This window comes from Manis pentadactyla, chromosome 7, assembly GCF_030020395.1.
Source record: "Manis pentadactyla isolate mManPen7 chromosome 7, mManPen7.hap1, whole genome shotgun sequence".
In the NCBI taxonomy this organism is placed as follows: Eukaryota; Metazoa; Chordata; class Mammalia; order Pholidota; family Manidae; genus Manis; species Manis pentadactyla.
In genome coordinates this window covers 30,321,931-30,335,728 of record NC_080025.1, presented here as the reverse complement: position 1 = coordinate 30,335,728, position 13,798 = coordinate 30,321,931, and positions in this window count along the sequence as shown.

Here is a 13,798-nt window from a genome sequence, read left to right as displayed (position 1 = left end):
TCATACACCACGACCAAGTGGGATTCATCCCAGGGATGCAAGGATGGTACAACATTCGAAAATCCATCAACATCATCCACCACATCAACAAAAAGAAAGACAAAAACCACACGATCATCTCCATAGATGCTGAAAAAGCATTTAACAAAATTCAACATCCATTCATGATAAAAACTCTCAGCAAAATGGGTATAGAGGGCAAGTACCTCAACATAATAAAGGCCATATATCATAAACCCACAGCCAACATCATACTTAACAGCGAGAAGCTGAAAGCTTTTCATCTGAGATAGGGAACAAGACAGGGATGCCCACTCTCCCCACTGTTATTTAACATAGTACTGGAGGTCCTAGCCACGGCAATTAGACAAAACAAAGAAATACAAGGAATCCAGATTGGTAAAGAAGAAGTTAAACTGTCACTATTTGCAGATGACATGATATTGTACATAAAAAACCCTAAAGACTCCACTCCAAAACTACTGGAACTGATATCAGAATACAGCAAAGTTGCAGGATACAAAATTAACACACAGAAATCTGTGGCTTTCCTATACACTAACAATGAACCAATAGAAAGAGAAATCAGGAAAACGATTCCATTCACAATTGCATCAAAAAGAATAAAATACCTAGGAATAAACCTAACCAAAGAAGTGAAAGACCTATACCCTGAAAACTATAAGACACTCTTAAGAGAAGTTAAAGAGGACACTAACAAATGGAAACTCATCCCATGCTCTTGGCTAGGAAGAATTAATATCATCAAAATGGCCATCCTGCCCAAAGCAATATACAGATTTGATGCAATCCCTATCAAATTACCAACAACATTCTTCAATGAACTGGAACAAATAGTTCAAAAATTCATATGGAAACACCAAAGACCCCAAATAGCGAAAGCAATCCTGAGAAAGAAGAATAAAGTGGCGGGGAATCTCACTCCCCAACTTCAAGCTCTACTACAAAGCCACAGTAATCAAGACAATTTGGTACTGGCACAAGAACAGAGCCACAGACCAGTGGAACAGATTAGAGACTCCAGACATTAACCCAAACATATATGGTCAATTAATATTCGATAAAGGAGCCATGGACATACAATGGCGAAATGACAGTCTCTTCAACAGGTGGTGCTGGCAGAACTGGACAGCTACATGTAAGAGAATGAAACTGGATCACTGTCTAACCCCATACACAAAAGTAAATTCAAAATGGATCAAAGACCTGAATGTAAGTCATGAAACCATAAAACTCTTAGAAAAAAACATAGGCAAAAATCTCTTGGATGTGAACATTAGTGACTTCTTCATGAATATATCTCCCCAGGCAAGGAAAACAAAAGCAAAAATGAACAAGTGGGACTATATCAAGCTGAAAAGCTTCTGTACAGCAAAGGACACCATCAACAGAACAAAAAGGTACCCTACAGTATGGGAGAATATTTTCGTAAATGACAGATCTGATAAAGGCTTGACATCCAAAATATAGAAAGAGCTCATGCTCCTCAACAGACAAAAAGCAAATAATCCAATTAACAAATGGGCAGAGGAGCTGAACAGACAGTTCTCCAAAGAAGAAATTCAGATGGCCAACAGACACATGAAAAGATGCTCCACATGGTTAGTTATCAGAGAAATGCAAATTAAAACCACAATGAGATATCACCTCACATCACTAAGTATGGCCACCATCCAAAAGACAAACAACAACAAATGTTGGCGAGGCTGTGGAGAAAGGGGAACCCTTCTACACTGCTGGTGGGAATGTAAATTAGTTCAACCATTGTGGAAAGCAGTATGGAGGTTCCTCAAAATGCTCAAAATAGACTTACCATTTGACCCAGGAATTCCACTTCTAGGAATTTACCCTAAGGATGCAGCACTCCAATTTGAAAAAGACAGATGCACCCCTATGTTTATCACAGCACTATTTACAATAGCCAAGAAATGGAAGCAACCTAAGTGTCCATCAGTAGATGAATGGATAAAGAAGATGTGGTATATATATACAATGGAATATTATTCAGCCATAAGAAGAAAACAAATCCTAGCATTTGCAACAACATGGATGGAGCTAGAGGGTATTATGCTCAGTGAAATAAGCCAAGCGGAGAAAAACAAATACCAAATGATTTGACTCATCTGTGGAATATAAGAACAGAAGAAAAACTGAAGGAACAAAACAGCAGCAGAATCACAGAACCCAAGAATGGACTAACAGTTACCAAAGGGAAAGAGACTGGGGAGAATGGGAGGGTAGGGAGGGATAAGGGTGGGGAAGAAGAAAGGGGGTATTATGATTAGAATGTATAATGTGGGGGTGGGGGAAAGGGGAGGGCTTTGCAACACAGAGAAGACAAGTAGTGATTCTACAACATCTTACTATGCTGATGGACAGTGACTGCAATGGGGTTTGGGGGGGTACTTGGGGTAGGGGAGAGCCTAGTAAACATAAATAAAAAAAAAAAGGAATTGAGGGAAAAAAAAACCATGCACCCAGAACATAGAAAAACACTATATACATTGCCTTTTACATTAAAAAAAGCAGGCAACAGAAATCCCCAGTGAGAGTGACTAGATATTGGATTTAACAAAGGGCTCCCAAGTAGCCACTATGATTACATTAAAAGAATTATTGAAGGAATTAATTAAAAAATAAAGGTGTAATGTCAATGTCACATCAAAAAGAGAATACCAATACAGGACGAAATTATTTTTAAAAGAAGTCCTGGAATTAAAAACTACCATAACTAAAATGAAAAATTACTCGAGTAGGTTTGAACTGCTGGAAGCAAGAGTTGACCAACTTGAGGATAGACAGGTGGCAGTTATACAGTCCAAAGAATAGAGAGAAAACAGAATGAAGAAAAATGAGTAGCAGCTCAGGGAAGGGCAGGACACCGTTAAGACCACCAATATATGTGTAATGGCAGTAACAGAGAGGAGCACGTAAAATATGCTAAAAAACTATTGCAAAAATTCTGCTAAATACCCTTAACAAGCTGTGATTTTGGTTGAGAACAACAGAAACAGGGAGTAAGTGTGGGAAAAAGAAGCCATAAAATGGCAGTCATGAATTGCTGCAGAAAGGAAGAGAAGAGTAGCTTTGCGTATCTTCTTTTTGCTTGACATGTGTGTTTATTTGCATATGCTAACCATTTTCTTCTTCCTTCCTTCAATTATTAGTTTATTTTTACAAATTGTTGGAGGTTAACGTGACAATTTAATTTAATCTCTCATTAACATAGTATTCAGTAGGACTGTGACTGAGTTTGTGACTGTGGTCACAACAGCGGTTGTGATTGTCTCCTCGTTTGGGGGGAAGGGTGAAAATTTCTTCACTTGGGAAAAAGGTAGCTGCATCTTGTTAAATAGAAATGTCAGGTGATTTTGTTATTTTACCAGAGCTCAAATGTTTATAAAAGAGTGTGCACAGAAGCTCAGTAGTCAGAGTTGTAGATGGTTAATTATTGATGCTTTGCCACTCGGCTTCAAATTAACCTTTTGCTTGCTCTGTGCAAATGATTCTCAGCGCTTTAATTATTTTTTCCTTTGCCAGGGGGCACTGAAAGTTTGCCAGTAAAGGCTGCTGGGGAGCATGAGAAGAGAGCGCTGCTTCCTGGGTCCAGCGTGCTAGCGTGGTGGGTCCTGCAGCCCCAGGACCCCCAGGGCTTGGAGATGCCCTGGTGCACGGATCCTTCCTTCTGTGCATGGAGGTCACCAGCACCCATCAACCAGAGGTTGCCTCCCGTCATCCAGGTCCCTCTCCTTTTGTAGGAGTGGCTTCGGTGAGACACCTCCTTAACAAACAGCTTTCCTGGCTATCCTAAAGGGCAGATTTCCAGCAAGTTCCAGAGAGAAATTTTACATCAAAATCTGTTGGTGTCACACCACAGTGACTTCCAGCTATTCAGAGACATGGCTGTGCTCCTTTTAACAGGGTTTGGACCTCAACTCTGGGTTAAGGAGACTATATTCTTCATTCCAGTCCTAGGGTGGCTGGCTGCTTCCTGCATCTGGGAATCCTATGTTCTTTACAGTTCTCTTTCCTTCTTATTTTTTATTCTAATCCCTGTGATAGTTAATCTTTACACTAAACTTTTCCTGTTCAAATTACTGTGTGGTTTCTTTATGTTCATTAGCATAGATAAAAACAGTGTCTTACCTTACTTTTTAAAAAAAACACTTCATGGACATATCACTATAATGGATATTTTATATTTTATGACTGTGGGACCATGTAGAGTTTCATCTGTATGAATCACACTTCATAAGATCAAGGTAAAATAGTTCTACCTTTCCAGCAGATTTTGTCCACTTCCTTCCACGTGTGGTTGGTATTAGCCAGATTGATAATATTTCTAATTCTTTGGAACAATTAGTAAGCTATAGCAATCTCATAAGTAGGTTGATTGGAAAAGGTGGAAATCAGTAAATAGTTTTAGTCAGCACAGGATAAAAAATTTCATGGGGGAATCAAAAAGTTTACTTTTATTTATACAATTTCTTCCTCTAGTGTTTTTTTCTTATTTTTGTCACTGTCATTTCTTGCTTTTTGTTTTCTTTTATTATATCTTGTTCACTGTTTTATTTGTCCTCAAAGTATGTGATACTGCTCCCCTTGTTTCATCTCTTTGACTGCTCGAGTCAACAACATGTTTGCTCAGTTTCTTTGCACTTACTATCAATTATTGAGAGAAGAATGGCTACATCTTCAAGTATAATAATAATTTATCTCTCCTTTCATTTTTGTCAGTTTCTGTCTCCTGTATTGAGGTCTGTTTCCATGTGCATACACTCTTCCAATTGTTATGCCCTCCTGCCAATTTTACCTTTTAATCATGATGAGTCAGTTTGTCCTGAAGAAATCCTAAACTCCAGTATAACGACAAATGCCTTCCACTGTAAGCTCTGGATACTGAGAACAAATTCTTCCTGAGTCTAACTGGCTGATTTATTCTTCTGTAGATAAGTGTTTATTTACCAAGGTATACCTTTTAGGGATGATAATTGTTTGTGGACTTCATGAAAAACAGGTTTACCTGCTAATAACCTAATTTAACAAAATTTCCTGATTTTTCCTACACTGGAGATAGGATGGCAGCTTTGGCTAACGTAAGTTATCTACATGACACCATAGATTCATTACATTTGAGGCTGTTTAACAACTTATTACATTCAGGTTATTAATAAAACATTCTTTGCTTTGCTTCTTTAATTACACACTTATTTCTTATGGTTACTTCCGGGAGACAGACCAAAAAATTAGGTGTTAGGTATGACAGAATAATATAAAATTCAGGATTGGGATATTGTAGCCCTGTGTATTTCTTTGTCTCTCTGCATCTAATTCCACCTCTTCTGCTCTCTTTCTCTCTCTCTTTCAAACACACAGACATACCACACATACGCGCGCACACACACACACATTTGTGTGTGCGTATATTATAAACATATTATATATTGTATGAATATATGTGTATATATATCTGTATATACATACATAACACTGTTTGACAGTATGTGTTATTTATAAATTTGTATAGAGTACTCATAGATGACATATATTTGCCTACTTTATTGGGCAAAATTTAAAGCACCTCACTATATCTATTATTTCTTTTGTTAAAAGCTGTCTTTATAAAAATGCTTTAATTTCAAAGTACTGGTTGATTCACTACAAAGAAGTCAGGAATGCAAATGTAAAAAACAACAGGAATTGGTAGGGCAGAGAAAAGGTAAAAAGTAAAAGAACATTTCAGGCAGGAACAATCCCTGCTTTTCTAGGCACACTTCTATTAATTTTACAATGAATTACAGATATTACTAGACAAAGCTCCAAGTAATTCAAATTAATGAAAACTTAATATATTCCTAAATGTGAATGAGATTCCATGTGTATTTACTTGATCCCCAAACATACTTCAGACAAGCCTTTGGAGTCTCCTTTTTTCTCAGATTTAGCTTTCCTGATTCAACATATGTTCTTTCATGTTAAGTATTTAATGACATAGTCAACACTATACTGCAACTGGCACATCAAAACATATAGTGCATCGTCATGAGATAACAGCTTAAAGACATCACAATTATTTTTGGTTTTGTTAATCATCTGTGTAATAGAGCTAACTCAAGACACATCATCAGAAATAAATGGTTAAATTCATGCGAAAACAAAATGTAAATCTAATCCTTTGTATTCCAGCGACCTGTGGGCCCCGCGAGTAAGGTGATCACAGAAACTCACATAACAAAGGTAAAACAGACAATAGGAATCATACCTGAACCTGTTGTTTAAGAGGCGCCATACTCTCTGTGCCATTATAATCATAAACTCTTAAATTATATGGTATAAATGCTCTAAAATAAAGATAAAAGGTATTTTAATGGGAAATTTGCTCTGTAAGCTTTTATTTTGAAAAGGTTTTTATTTTATTGTATTTATTATAGATAGGGAGGTAGGCAGCAGGAGTGAAGAGGGGGGACAGAGACAGAGATTCCTTGAATGTATAGATTTTGTTCTAAACCTATAGCCTCCAGCCCTCTTCTCACTTTACTGTCATACTGTCCTCCTACCTGTTTTTTAAACATAATGCACAAGCTTTTCCTCAGAGCATCTCTACTAGTATTGCCCCTTCCTGAGACACTCTCCACCATGGCTCATTATGTCATCTACTTCAAATCTTTGCTAATATATCAACTACTCAGGGACACTTATCTTGATAAAGTTATTAAAAAAACACAACTCTGCAAATTATCAAAGCATAGTATTTCCAAATGATACGTCTGACTTTGCTCTATATTTTTGTTTAGGCATTTATCACCTTCTTGGTCCACTTACTCATTACATTGTTATAGTTTCATCTGATAACAATATTAACTTAGATTTGTATCCATTTTGTTTAGCAGTGCATCTCAAAGCCCTTAGAAGAAAATCTGGGAAATAGCAAATGGTCAATAAATATGAACTAATATAACATGAAGTCAACAGATTAGATGGAGATCTCACATTAAAATATATTGTTTGTAAATATATAAAGAATATGCTTAAAAGTGTCTATAAAGAGAAGGGGTAGATACAGACATCTCATTTTCATGTTACCGGGAAGTATGACACCAAGATTTGTGGAGGCCGGGGCGATCTGGATTTGTTGAAGCAAAACGTTCAAAGAGCAAAATCTCAGACAAGCAGGACCGAAGGTTCATTCTTGTCCTAACAAACAAGAAAATGACCTACAGTGGGGTGGGGCTCCAAGGAGTGTGCAGATTCTGAGATGAAAGTCCTGTCAGAAGATGTAGCTGGTGATAACACAGGATCTGTTTCTTGGCAATAAAGAAGCCAAATATCCATCTTCGGACCAAAGAGAAAGCCACTACGGGAAGCCTGGAAACAAGCAGGAATTCAGGCGCCCTGAAGGCCCAGAATGAAAATACTGAACAATGTAGGCTCATCCAATTCATTGCCAAATTTTGAAGTTGTGCAGAGTGGCCAAGGAACTAAGCTTCAAATCTCTGAAAATAAGGGCATTCTTTTGTCAGTATTGATGATACAGAATTAATAAGTTCTATGCAATTCAAGTATGATAAAAGCAAAGAAAAACCACATCAAAATGTTTTTAAAGAACTGATGAAAACCAAACTAAAACCTGCAAAGTATCAAGAGGAAAAAGAAAAGACGATGTTACTGTCAAAGAAACAGCAATAAAACTGACAGCTACTTTGTCAACAGAAACAAAAAAGGCCAGAAGACAAAGGAATGATCATTTCATTGGGTTGTCATTTTTAAAGAGTCATCCTAGGACTTATTTCAACAAAAATGTTTTTAAGAATAGTTAGGTAAAGATTTAACAATGAACACAAACAACTATAATTAAAAACAGACTTGCTGCAATCAAAATACAGAGAAATCCTGAGACAGACAGATGTTAGCTGTAGGTAGGAACAGAAATGTGAGAAGAAATGAAAAGTGCCAGAATGGATAAAATTTATTTTAATATAAAGGGATATAGAGACTACAAAAAGTAATAATTATACCTCATTTGTGGTTTAAAGTATGCAGGATTATACTTCATGAAAAAAATAATGAAAAAGTAAAAGGTAAGTGGAATTCAAGTAAATGATCACAATATAGGGTAACTGTTAAAAATGTAAATGTAAATCAGCTTCTATAACTCAGGGATCAATATGTTAATCAAGAGACTACTAAAAGAATAAGAGGATGTATATACAAAGAATTGAGGGGAAAATGGTATAATGCAGAATAACAGGTTAATTAAAATGGAGAGTATGAAAGAAAGAAGAGTATAAGATACAAGGTAAAAAGAAAAAAAAATTATTTCCAAAACTATATAGAAAAATCAAAGGATCAAGAAAAACAAGGACATCTTAAAACTGTTAAATGGGGCTGGTTTTTAAGACCTATTGTAAAGTCTTAGTAATTAAAATGTGTGGTAATTGTATAGATAAACAGGGCTCAGGAATAAACACATAAACTAACAGTAAAGAAAGAAAAGTCCAGAAAGAGACTGTCTCATAAACAGTCATTTTGATTTATAATAAAGATTACACTGTCATGCAGTGAGAAAATGATTTTCTTTTCAATACCCTATGCGGGATCCTTTGGAAATTAATATGAAAAAATTTCTGAATCCTGACCCCTGTGCTCACAAAATACATGAATTTCAATTCTGGGCAAATCCTAGAGCTGATATGAAAGTGAAAATGAAAGAAACCATTAGAGGAAAATAGCAGTTTTGACTCATGACGGTATGTAGCCAATGAATCCTTTTAAAATATGAAAGGAATAACTGAAAAGTAAAAATGATCTTTTGCAGTACATTAAAGGAAAAAATTTCACACTCAATTAAAAAAAATTCACACTGGACAAAAAAAATTGAAAGGAGATGAGAGGAAAAATAGTTTACAAATACTACAAAAAGAAAGTTAGTGTAACTATACATACATCAGATAAACTCAAACTAATTACTAGAAAATAGACAGTTACACAAAAAAAAGGAAACTAGTCAATGTGAATGTCATCATGGAAGATTTCAACACATACATATTACTAAAATAACAGAATAATAGAGAAATTATTTGGGATATGGAAGAATTGTATATGATTGAAAAAGAGGATTGTGGTAAGTAATGGCAGAATACATGATATTTTCTAGTACATATAGAACATTTACAAAAACCAAGTATACATTACATTACAAAATAAATCTCAACAGCTTTTAAAAGATTGAAATCAGAGAATATCCTGTGATAAAAAACTATTAGAAATAATAACTAGAAAAGCGGCACATATATTAACACTAAAAGACACAATGAATAATCTATGAGCCAAAAGAAAAAGTAATAAAAACTAGAAACACGGATCACAGGAAGATGGCGGCGTGAGTAGTTCAGAGGAAATCTCCTCCCCAAAACATATATATTTATGAAAATACAATAAATACAACTATTCCTAAAAGAGAGACCAGTGGATGCAGTGCAATAGCCAGGATGCATCTACATTTGCGAGAACTCAGCATCACATGAAGGGGGTAAGATACAAGCTGTGGCCAGGCGGTACCCGAACGCTCCCCCACCCCAAAACCCGGCGGGAAGAAAGGAGTCGGAGCAGGGAGGGAGTGAAAGCCCAGGACTGCTAAACACCCAGCTCTAGAAATCCGCACCTGGAACACAGACACAAGGTTCACGGGGTGCTGGATATTAGAGAAACGGAAAAGCAAAACCTGCAGGCAGGTCCCCGCAACCGGCGCCCCTGACACAAAAGAAAAGCGAGTGCTTTCGGCAAGTCTTAAAGAGACAGGGACCCCATAGCTGGACGAAGCTGTCCCAGGAGCTGGGAATACCGGGGAAACTTAGGCGCCCTAAACGGAGGCAGTGCAGCTCTGAAGTCCCTCACGGCACTAAGCAGCCTGCCAGTCGTTCCTCCAACTGGCACAGACCCCGACACATAGGGCCACTAGCAGAAGAGTGGCAGTGCGCACCGGGGACAGCAGCGCTGGAGGGAACCGAGAGCAGATCCGTGTGCTGCAGGAGAGGCTTGTGCTAGCCCACGGTGGCACGTCCGAACAGCCCGGGTGCAGCTCGCACACACTGGCGGCAGTGAGGCCAGAGACCGGTAGAAGCCTGCGCAGAAGAGCCCTGTGCGCACCTGCAGCAGAGCCAGAGGGAGTAGGGGTGCTCCCAGCAGCCAACCGGAATCCCACAGCTGCCCGGGCCAGACCAAAAGGCCGCTGCTGGCACATGGCTGCCCAGCAGGGTCGCCGCTAGCACAGATGAGCGCACCTGGTGTGCCTGCCACTCCCCACAGGGCTTCGCGCTGCTCTGATGGACACCTTGCCCACAGCAGCTTAGGGGACTAACACGGTGGCTGCTCCAGGACTGCAGGTAACCATCACAGGCAGTGGAGAAGGGCAAGGCATCCAGCAAGCAGGAAAGGACTTTCTTCTCCCAGCTGACACACCCGCAACCTGCCTACAGCCACCGCTACCACCATGAAAAGTCAAAAAAATTGGGTCCAGTCCAAGACAGTTACACCTGAGAAAGGATCTGCAGAGGCAAACCTAACCAGTCTCCCTGAAAAAGAATTCAAAATAAAAATCATAAACATGCTGACAGAGCTGCAGAGAAATACGCAAAAGCTAAGGGATGAAGTCCGGAGGGAGATAACAGATGTCCAGAGGGATATTACAGAAGTGAAACGAACTCTGGAAGGATTTATAGCAGAATGGATAAGATGCAAGAGGCCATTGACGGAATAGAAACCAGAGAAAAGGAACGCATAGAAGATGACGCAGAGAAAGATAAAAGGATCTCCAGGAAAGAAACAATATTGAGAACTGTGTGTCCAATCCAAAAGGAACAATATCTGCATTATAGGAGTACTAGAAGAAGAAGAGAGAAAAAGGGATAGAAAGTGTCATTGAAGAAATAATTGCTGAGAACTTCCCAAAACTGGGGGAGGAAATAGTTGGTCAGACTACAGAGACACACAGAACTCCCAAGAGACGGGATCCAAAGAGGGCAAAACCAAGACACATAATAATTAAAATGGCAAAGATCAAGGACAAGGACAGAGTATTAAAGGCAGCCAGAGTGAAAAGGTCACCTACAAAGGAAAACCTATCAGGTTATCATCAGACTTCTCAACAGAAACCTTACAGGTCAGAAGAGAATGGCATGACATATTTAATGCAATGAAACAGAAGGGCCTTGAACCAAGGATACTGTATCCAGCACGATTATAATTTAAATATGAAGGAGGGATGAAACAATTCCCAGACAAGCAAAAGTTGAGGAATTTGCCTCCCACAAACCACCTCTACAGGGTATCTTAGACAGAGTGCTCTAGGTGGGAGCACTCCTAAAAAGAGCACAAAACAAAATATCCAACATATAAAGAATGGAGGAGGAGGAAAAAGAAGGGAAAGAAATAATCATCAGACTGTGTTTATAACAGCTCAATAAGCAAGTAAGGTCAGACAGTAAGGTAGTAAACAAGCTAACCTTGAACCTTTGGTAACCACAAATCTAAAGCCTGCAATGGCAATAAGTGCATATCTTTCAATAAGCACCCTAAATGTAAATGGACTGAATGCACCAATCAAAAGACAGAAAATAAAAGAATGGATAAAAAAGCAAGACCCATCTATATGCTGCTTACAAGAGACTCACCTCAAACACAAAGACATGCATAGATTAAAAGTCAAGGAATGGAGAAAGATACTTCATGCAAACAACAGAGAGAAAAAAGCAGGTGTTGCAATACTAGTATCAGACAAAATAGACTTCAAAATAAAGAAACTAACAAGAGATAAAGAAGGACATTACATAATGATAAAGGGCTCTGTCCAACAAGAGGAAATACCATTATAAACATATATGCACCCAATACAGGAGCACCAATATATGTGAAACAAATAATAACAGAATTAAAGGAGGAAATAGAATGCAATGCATTCATTTTGGGAGACTTTAATACACCACGCACTCCAAAGGACAGATCCACCCGACAGAAAATAAGTAAGGACACAGAGGCACTGAACAAGACACTAGAACAGATGGACCTGATAGACATCTATAGAACTTTACATCCCAAAGTAAAAGGATACACATTCTTCTCAAGTGCACATGGAATATTCTCCAGAATAGACCACATACTAGGCCACAAAAAGAACCTCAGTAAATTCCAAAAGACTGAAATTCTACCAGCCAACTTTTCAGACCACAAAGGTATAAAACTAGAAATAAACTGGAGGTGGAGCCAAGATGGCTGCGTGAGTAGAGCAGCGGAAATCTCATCCCCAAACCACATATATCTATGAAAAGATAACAAAGACAACTCTTCCTAGAATAAAGACCAGAGGACACAGGACAACATCCAGACCACATCCACACCTGCGAGAACCCAGTGCCTCACGAAGGGGGTAAGATACAAGCCCCGGCATGGCGGAACCTGAGCGCCCCTCCCCCCAGCTCCTGGCAGGAGAAGTATAGGCAGAGCAGGAGGGAGACGGAGCCCAGGACTGTTGAACACCCAGCCCCAGCCATTTGGACCAGAGCGCAGACACAGTGCATGGACGGGGCCCTGGATACTAGGGAAACAGGGCAGCAAGACCGGTGAGCGGGTACTGGAGGCCTGGCATGGGAGGACATAAGAAAAGCGAGCGGCCTTTCTTTTTTTTTTCTGTTTTGTTCTGGCGAGCGCTTCTTGGAATTCTTAAAGAGATAGGGACCCTAATACTAGGGAAACAGGGCAGCAAGACGGGTGAGCAGATGCCTGTGGCGGGCGCCAGAGAATAAAGAAAAACGAGCAGCCATTTTTAATTTCTTTATTTCTATTTTTAATTAAAAAACTTTTTTTTCCTTTTTTTTTTTTTGCGGTCGTTTTGTTTTGGCGGGTGCTTTTTGGAAGACTTAAAGGGGCAGGGCGGGACACTTAATCCAGAGGTAGGGAATCCAGGGAACTCTGGGCACCCTAATCCCCTGGGCTGCAGGGAGCAGGGAGGCCTCTCACAGATATAAATAGCCTCCCGGCAGCTTCCCCTCCAACGCAACTCCACCACTTTGGAGTAGCTGCCCGAGCCAGGCCACGCCCACAGCAACTGCGGAGATTAACTCCATAGCAGCCGAGCAGGAAGCAGAAGACCTGTCTGCACGCAGCTACTCAGCACAAGCCACTAGAGGTCGCTGTTCTCCCAGGAGAGGAGGGCCACAAACCAACAAGAAGGGAAGTCCTTCCAGCCATCACTCGTCCCAGCTCTGCAAACTATTCCTATCACCATGAAAAGGCAAAGCTACAGGTAGACAAAGATCACAGAGACAACACCAGAGAAGGAGACAGAACTATCCAGTCTTCCTGACAAAGAATTCAAAGAATCATAAACATGCTGACAGAGATGCAGAGAAATACGCAAGAGAAACGGGATGAAGTCCGGAGGGAGATCACCGATGCCAGAAAGGAGATCACAGAAATGAAACAAACTCTGGAAGGGTTTATAAGCAGAATGGATGGGATGCAAGAGGCCATTGATGGAATTGAAACCAGAGAACAGGAACGCATAGAAGCTGACATAGAGAGAGATAAAAGGATCTACAGGAATGAAACAATATTAAGAGAACTGTGTGACCAATCCAAAAGGAACAATATCCGTATTATAGGGGTACCAGAAGAAGAAGAGAGAGGAAAAGGGACAGAAAGCATCTTGGAAGAAATAATTGCTGAAAACTTCCCCAAAATGGGAGAAGAAATAATCGAACAGACCATGGAAATACACAGAACC